Source organism: Hemitrygon akajei, chromosome 31 (assembly GCF_048418815.1).
Source record: "Hemitrygon akajei chromosome 31, sHemAka1.3, whole genome shotgun sequence".
NCBI lineage: Eukaryota > Metazoa > Chordata > Chondrichthyes > Myliobatiformes > Dasyatidae > Hemitrygon > Hemitrygon akajei.
Genome location: NC_133154.1, coordinates 24,160,926 through 24,169,562, shown reverse-complemented (window position 1 = coordinate 24,169,562; position 8,637 = coordinate 24,160,926).

Here is an 8,637-nt window from a genome sequence, read left to right as displayed (position 1 = left end):
GTCAGTGTCTGGTTTAATACTGTACACCTTGAAATTCGTTGACTTGCAGCAGCTCTACGGTGCAATACTTAAAAAATACAATCAATTACTGTAAGAAATATATATTAAAATTAAATTAGTAGCGCAAAAAAAGAGAAAAAATGGTGAGGTAGTGTTCATGGGTAGGTTAACTCTCTGTTCAGAAATCTGATGACAGAGGGAGAGACCCTGTTCCTAAAATGTTGAGTGCGTGTCTTCAAGCTCCTGTACCTCCTTCCTGATGAGAAGAGGGCACGTTGTTGGTGATGGGGGTCCTTAATGATGGATGCCACCTCTTAGAGGCATCACCTTTTGGAGATGTCCATGATGCTGGGTCATTGCTTTGAGATGCTTTAAACTGGTGACCGGTGGTAATAAATATTATTTATTAATCGGTTTAATTTTTTTAAAATACTTGCACAGTTTGCATTTGTTTGCAAATTGGTTGGTTGCCTTTGCTTGTGCGGAGTTTTCACTGATTCTGTTGCGTTTCTTTGTATGCCCACAAGAAACTGAATCTCAGGGTCGTGCAGGGTGACAACTTCTGCGTGTTCTTCGATAATATATTTACTTTGCACTTTGAGTTGGTGCTGCTGCTCAACGAGAGAAGCCCACGGGATCGGTGCACAGCCGTGGAAGTTCGTTGAACGGTGGTTCGGCTGGCACCATTAGTCGAAGGGACAATGGTCCCCGGCCTCGCCAAGCTTGTGAAATCTCGTTTGGGTGGAAGCTGCGTGATGTGTTGCCCGGTTACAAATCCGCACCGCCAGATATCAGACAGTACACCATATGCAATTAAACGCTTGAGCTTTATAATTCTTAATTTGACTACAGGGTTAGTGAAGAAAACAACAAGAAAAAGGGCCCATTTTAATGAAAGAACCTAATGTGCACATTGGAGCTCATGGTTTTTCCATCCATTCATTCCCCGTCAATTTCCTCCGAGTGTTGTCGACTCCCGGACCCTCATTTCAAGTCCACTCCATCTTGTAGTCTACCAGCTCTCTCTCCAGTCGCGTCTTTTCTCTTCATCTCTCACCGACAAAAAACTGTGAATATCTCCTTTCAGACACACAAGAAACAGCACTCCCCTCATTGGATGGTGTACATTCCAAAGCCCCCGTTATTTCCAATCATTACCCAAACACTGCTGTGACAGAGAAACCATTACCTCAGCAGTGAAACCTTTCCCAGGGCATTACAACAGTGAAGTGGGAACCGAATCTGAAGCTATAGAGTCAGACAGTGTGGCAACAGGCCCTTCAGCCCAACGGGTCCATGCTAGTCAAGATGCCTCATCCAAATTAGTTCCATATACCCTGCATTTGAGCCATATCCTTTAACTATATCTTCTTAAATTTCTTCTAAATTTTAAATTATATTTCTTTTAAATCCATGTATCTGTCTTTTTTAAATTCCAATTTTCTTTTCAGTGTTGTTATTATGGCTGCTTCAGTCACTTCCTTGGCAGACCCTTCTCTAGGTGAAAGTGTTGCCCATCAGAGTTCTCTAAACTCTCCCCCTCTCTCCTTAACCCTGCGTCCTCCAGTTCTTGATATCCCAGTCCAGAGAAAAAGACTGTGCATTCACCCCTCATGATAAAATCATAGAATGCTGCAGGACAGAAGGAGGCTCTTCAGCCCATCTAGTCTATTCTGAACTATTAATTTGCCTAGTCCCATCGACCTGTAACTGGATCCCACATCCCATCCATGTATCTATCCAAATATTGAAATCAAACCCACGTCTACCACTTCTGGTTGAAGCTCGTTGCACACCCTCACCACCCTTTGAATGAAGACGCTTCCCCTCATCTTCCCCTTAAACATTTCACCTTTGACCCTTAGCTCATGACCTCCAGTTCTAGTCTCACCCAGCCTCAGTGGGGAAAAAATCCACTAGCTCTCAGCTCATCTGTATCCTTCATAATTTTGTATACCTCGATCAAACCTCCCCACATTCTCCCGTGTTCTGGTAAATAAAGTCCTAACCTATTCAACCTTTCCCTATTACTCAGGTCCTCAAGTCCTGGTAACATCATATAACAATCACAGCATGGAAACAGGCCATTCCGGCCCTCCTAGTCCATGCCAAACTCTTAATCTCACCTAGTCCCACCTACCCGCACTCAGCCCATAACCCTCCACTCCTTTCCTGTCCATATACCTATCCAATTTTACCTTAAATGACACAACTGAACTGGCCTCTACTACTTCTACAGGAAGCTCATTCCACACAGCTATCACTCTCTGAGTAAAGAAATACCCCCTCGTGTTTCCCTTAAACTTTTGCCCCCTAACTCTCAAATCATGTCCTCTCGTTTGAATCTCCCCTACTCTCAATGGAAACAGCCTATTCACATCAACTCCATCCATCCCTCTCAAAATTTTAAATACCTCGATCAAATCCCCCCTCAACCTTCTACGCTCCAATGAATAGAGACCTAACTTGTTCAACCTTTCTCTGTAACTTAAGTGCTGAAACCCAGGTAACATCCTAGTAAATCGTCTCTGCACTCTCTCTAATTTATTGACATCCTTGTCAAATTTCTCTGCACTCTTTCAATCTTACTGACAGCTTTCCAGTAGGTAGGTGGCCAAAACTCCAAATTTGACCTCACCAATGTCTTATACAACTCCAACACAAAAGCTTTCTTTATGGTCCTCTGGTTCCATTTTCAAAGAATTATGGATCTGTATTCCCAATTCCTTCTTTTCCAGCACCCTCCTCAGCTTCTTACTGCTCACCATGAATTCCTACCTTCCCCAAGTGCAGCACCTCACACTTGTCTGCATTAAACTCTATCTGACATCTCCCAGCTCATTTTTCCAGCTGGTCTAGATCCCATTGCAAGCTCAGATAGTCTTCTTTGATGTTCAATACACCCTCAAGCTTGGTGTCCTCCGCAAATTTGCAGATTCAGTGAAACACATTTTCATCCAGGTCATTGATATAGATGACAAGCCACAAAGGACCCAGCACTGATCCCTGCAGCTCCAGTTGGACGGGCAACCATCTACTACCTTTATCTGGCTTCTCCCACAAAGCCATTTTACTATCTCATCTTCAGTCAAGTGACTGAACCTTCCTGACCAAACTCCATGCGGGGCCTTGTCAAAGGCCTTGCTAAAGTCCATGCAGACAACATCCACTGCCTTGCTTTCATCAACTTTCTGGGTAAACTCTTGAAAAACTTCATAAAATTGGTTAGACGCAAAGCCAGGTTGTCTATCCCTAATTAGTCCCCGTCTATCCAAATACCTACTGTCCTTTAGAATACCTCCAGTAACTTACCTACTACTGATATCAGGCTCACTGGCCTATTATGTTCTGGTTTATTCTCAGAACCTTTCTTAAACAACAGAACAACATTAGCTATCCTCCAATCCTATGGAACCTCAGCTGTGCACCTGCGGCTAAGGAAATTTTAACTATATCTTTTAGGGCCCCTGCAATTTCTGCACTGGTCTCTCACAGTATCCAAAAGAATACCTTGTCAGGCTCTGGGGATTTATCCTTCTTAATTTTTTTCAAGACAGAAAACACCTCCTCCTCTGTAATCCATATACAGTTTATGAGCTTTCTGCAGCTTTGCCTCACTTCTGTAGACTCCACGTCCATCTCCCGAGTAACTACAGCTGCAAAACCTCCATTTAAGATCTTCCCCCATCTCCTTCATTTCCATGCATAGGTAACCACTCTAATCATCCAAAGGACCGATTTTGCCCTTTGATATCTGTATTACCCCTTGGGATTCTCCTTCACCCTGTCTGTAGGGCAACCTCATGCCTTCTTTTAGCCTTCCTGATTTCATTGTCAAGTGTTCTCTTGCATTTCTGATACTCCTCAAGTACCTCATTTGCTCCTTCCTGTCTATACCTGCCACGCACCTCCTTTTTCTTAACCAGGACCTCAATATTGCTTAAAAACCAAGGTTCCCTAAACCGTTGTCCTTGCCTCTTATTCTGCCAGGAACATGCAACATCGATACTCTCAAAATTTCATCTTTGAAGGTCTCCTACTTATCAACTACACCTTTATCTGAAAACAATCTGTCCCAGTCCATGCATGCCAGATTCTTTCTGATACCATGAAATTTGGCCTTTCTCCAACTTAGAATGTCAACTCAAGGACAAGATCAGCATAATTATCTTGAAAATAATGGCATTATTATTACCAGATGCAAAGTGCACAAACTTTTGTCACCTGTTCTGTCTCATTCCCAAATAGATCTAGTATCACACTTTCTCTAGTTGGGTCCTCTATGTATTGAAAGGAGACTTTCCTGAACATATTTGACAAACTCTAACCCATCCAGCCTTTTTACAGTATGGGAGTCCCAGTCAATATGTGGAAAGTTAAAATCACCTACTATCACAACCTTATGTTTCTTGCAACAGTCTGTGAACTCTCTATAAATTTGCTCCTCTAAATCCCACAGACTGTTGGGTGGTCTAAAAATATAATCCTATTAATGTGGTCATCTCTTTCTTATTTTTCAGTTCCATCCAGTAGATGAGCTCTCCAGTTTGCCCTGTCTGAGGACTGCTGAGACATTTTCACTGACTAATAATGCGCTCCTCCTCCTTTAATCCCTCCCTCTCTAATGTCTAAAATATCGAACCCCAGAACATCAAGCTGCTAGTCCTGAAGAAGGGTTTCAGCCTGAAACATTGACTATCCATTCTTTCCTGTAGATGCTGCCTTACTTGCTGAGTTCCTCCAACATTTTGTGGGTGCAGCTCTGGAGCTCTGGATTTCCAGCATCTGCAGAATCTCTTGTGTTTATCAGCTGCCAGCCCTCCCCCTCCTGCAAGCAAACCTCACTAATAGAACTTAGAACAGTACAGCACATTACAGGCCCTTCGGCCCACAATGTTGTGCCGATCCTCAAACCCTGCCTCCCATATAACCTCCCACCTTAAATTTCTCCATATACCTGTCTAGTAGTCTCTTAAACTTCACTAGTGTATCTGCCTCCACCACTGACTCAGGCAGTGTATTCCAACCACTCTGAGTGAAAAACCTTCCTCTAATATCCCCCTTGAACTTCCCACCCCTTACCTTAAAGTCATGTCCTCTTGTACTGAGCAGTGGTGCTCTGGGGAAGAGGCGCTGGCTGTCCACTCTGTCTATTCCTCTTAATATCTTGTACACCTCTATCATAGACAATAGACAATAGGTGCAGAAGTAGACCATTCGGCCCTTCGAGCCTGCACCGCCATTTTGAGATCATGGCTGATCAATTCCTATCAATACCCAGTTCCTATCATGTCTCCTCTCATCCTCCTTCTCTCCAAAGAGTAAAGCCCTAGCTCCCTTAATCTCCGATCATAATCCATACTCTCTAAACCAGGCAGCATCCTGGTAAATCTCCTCTGTACCCTTTCCAACGCTTCCACATCCTTCCTATAGTGAGGCGACCAGAACTGGACACAGGATATTCTCTAATGGTGACAATTCCATGTGCTGATCCATGCCCTAAGCTCATCCACCTTTCCTACACAACTCAGAGCATTAGTCCCACTATGCTTGTCCTTTTGATTCCTGTCTTTGTATGCAGGCTTAAGCATCTCTCCCTACACAATTCCATCCTCTGTTCAGGCATGTAGTTCCCATCCCCTTAAAATTTTGGTAGAAAAATTCCTATGCCGCACCAGTGAACCTCCCCACTAGGATATTAGTCCCCCTCCAGTTTAGGTGCAAAGCATTCCATCTGTACAAGTCCCACCTTCCCTGGAAGAGAGCCCAATGATCCAAAACTCTGAAGCCCTCTCTCATGCACCATATCCTTGTGTCATGGGGGGGGGGGGCAATAGGAGTGGAACTAAAAGCAAGACACAGACACTGAACTACCAGGAACAGGACTGGGCGTGAGAAGGAAGCAGGGGAAGTGAGGAAGAAAGGACGCTGGACATGACACCGGCTCTGGACGAGACAAGGACTCCGGGCCTGGGCTAGGACCTGACTGGGATAGGGAACCAGGACATGGAACTGGGGACTAGGAGCCTGGGCTTGGTCTCTGAGCCAGAGACTGGAGAAGAACACAGAACTTGGGTCTTAACTCAGGCTCAGACCCCAGAACTAGGTGAGGACATGACAAGGTTACAGGGCGAGGACGAGAGACTCCTGGACAGGTCAAGGGAATCCCAGCACCAGGCTGGGCAAGGTACTCCTGTGCTGGGCAAGGCACATGGACATGACAAGAACCCAGAGCCTTGGTCGAGGGAGAGACAACAGGACTGGACATGAGACTCCTGGACAAGGGAACCCCCAGCACGGGTCAAGGGAATCCCAGCACCAGGCTGGGCAAGGCACATGGACATGACAAGAACCCAGAGCCTTGGTCGAGGGAGAGACAACAGGACTGGACATGAGACTCCTGGACAAGGGAACCCCCAGCACGGGTCAAGGGAATCCCAGCACCAGGCTGGGCAAGGCACATGGACATGACAAGAACCCAGAGCCTTGGTCGAGGGAGAGACAACAGGACTGGACATGAGACTCCTGGACAAGGGAACCCCCAGCATGGGTCAAGGGAATCCCAGCACCAGGCTGGGCAAGGTACTCCTGTGCTGGGCAAGGCACATGGACATGACAAGAACCCAGAGCCTTGGTCAAGGGAGAGACAACAGGACTGGACATGAGACTCCTGGACAAGGGAACCCCCAGCACGGGTCAAGGGAATCCCAGCACCAGGCTGGGCAAGGTACTCCTGTGCTGGGCAAGGCACATGGACAAGACAAGAACCCAGAGCCTTGGTCGAGGGAGAGACAACAGGACTGGACATGAGACTCCTGGACAAGGGAACCCCCAGCACGGGTCAAGGGAATCCCAGCACCAGGCTGGGCAAGGTACTCCTGTGCTGGGCAAGGCACATGGACATGACAAGGCCTACAGAGAGACAGGGACATGGAACACTGAGCCAGGACCCCTCCTTGGTTACAGGACATAGGGCCAGGACTCATTACACAGAACACTAAACTCAACAAGACAGTTCCCAACACTAGGTAGCAGCAAAACAGCCAGACCTACCTAGCCAACACATGGACATGGACAGACAGGGCAAGGCTCCAGGCAGGAAGGTGAAGGGATACAGACAGATCCAGCAGCCAGAGGCTGAATCCTGAAGCTATTTATGAAGCCAGCCCAAACGAGAATCAGCTGCCTCAACAGAAACTGGGGAAACCCAAAAAACCCGGAATAAGGAACATGGACTGGACCGTGAACCGGAATGCGGACTTCACGGACCGGACCATGGCACCTTAGCCACATGTTAAAATGCATGACTTCCCTATTTCTGACCCCACTAGCACGTGACAATACTGAGATCACCACCTTGGAGGCCCTGTCCTTTGTCTTAGCACCTAACTCCCCGAACTCCCCCTGGAGGACCTCATCACCCTTCCTACCCCTGTCACTGGGCTTGACAAGCACCACAACCTCTGGCCACTCGCTTTCCACTTAGTAGTACTGTGGACTCAATCAGAGATGTCCTGGAACCTGGCACCGGGAGGCAACGTACCATCCAGGAATCTCATTCTCATTCACAGAATGTCTTGTCTGTTCTCCTAACCAATGAATCCCCTGTCACTACAGCTAGCCTCTTCTCCCCACTTCCCCTCTGAGCCACAGAGCCCAGCTCAGTACCCAAGACCTGACCACTGTGCTTTCCTCTGCTAGGTCATCCCTCGAACAGTATCCATACCTGTGTAACCTCCTTGGGTGTAACCTCCTCCCTGTATGTTCTTGTCAATCAACCCCTCAGCCTCCCGACTGACCCGGAACTTATCCAACTCCAGCTCCAGTTACTTAACAGAGTCTCAGCTGGATGCACTTCTTGCAGGTGTAGTGTCAGGGACAGGGGAGGCCTTCCTGCCTTCCCACATCTCCCAAAAGGAGCATTCCCACTGCTCTAACTGTGCAAAGAAAGAAATTAAATGAAAAAATCTACCTACCCCGTCCGTTTCTCCTTATCGAAGCCTCTAAGATCCAAAGCCTGAACTCTCCACTCTAACACTGCTCCACTCACACAATGGCCGCTCCGCTTAAGCCTGACGTCTTTTTATTGGCCCTTGACAAGTGCTTAATTATGTACAGTCTGTCTCCGCCGGAACTGCTGCGCGCAGAATGTTCCAACTGCTTCTGTTTCCAGCATCTAACCCAAGGAGGATTTGATCTGAAGCCCTGGGTTCAAGAGCTAAAACAAAATTGTGGACTGGTGCGTCTGGCTGTGGACTACAAGCAGGACACGAGGGCGCTTCTCTTCTACAGGAACAGAACACGCTAACAACCCAGAGAGAGTATTCCATGAGTTTTAAAGATAACTTTATTTGCCCCATGCATATCGAGAGTTCAAAACATACAGTTACATTTGTGAGAGAGATGAGCTGGGGTAAGTGTCGGCACGCTTCCGGTACCAACATAGCAAGCTCCAATTCACTAACCCTAAGCAGTACGTCTTTGTTATGAGGAAAGAAACCCACGTGGTTACGGGGCCTACAGATGGCTGGGTCCGGAATCGAACCCCTATCACTGGTGTAGAGCGACTGCGTTAACTGCTACACCACCGTGCTACTCCTGAAAACATTTTGCATGGGTTCCATAAAAGAACTTTTT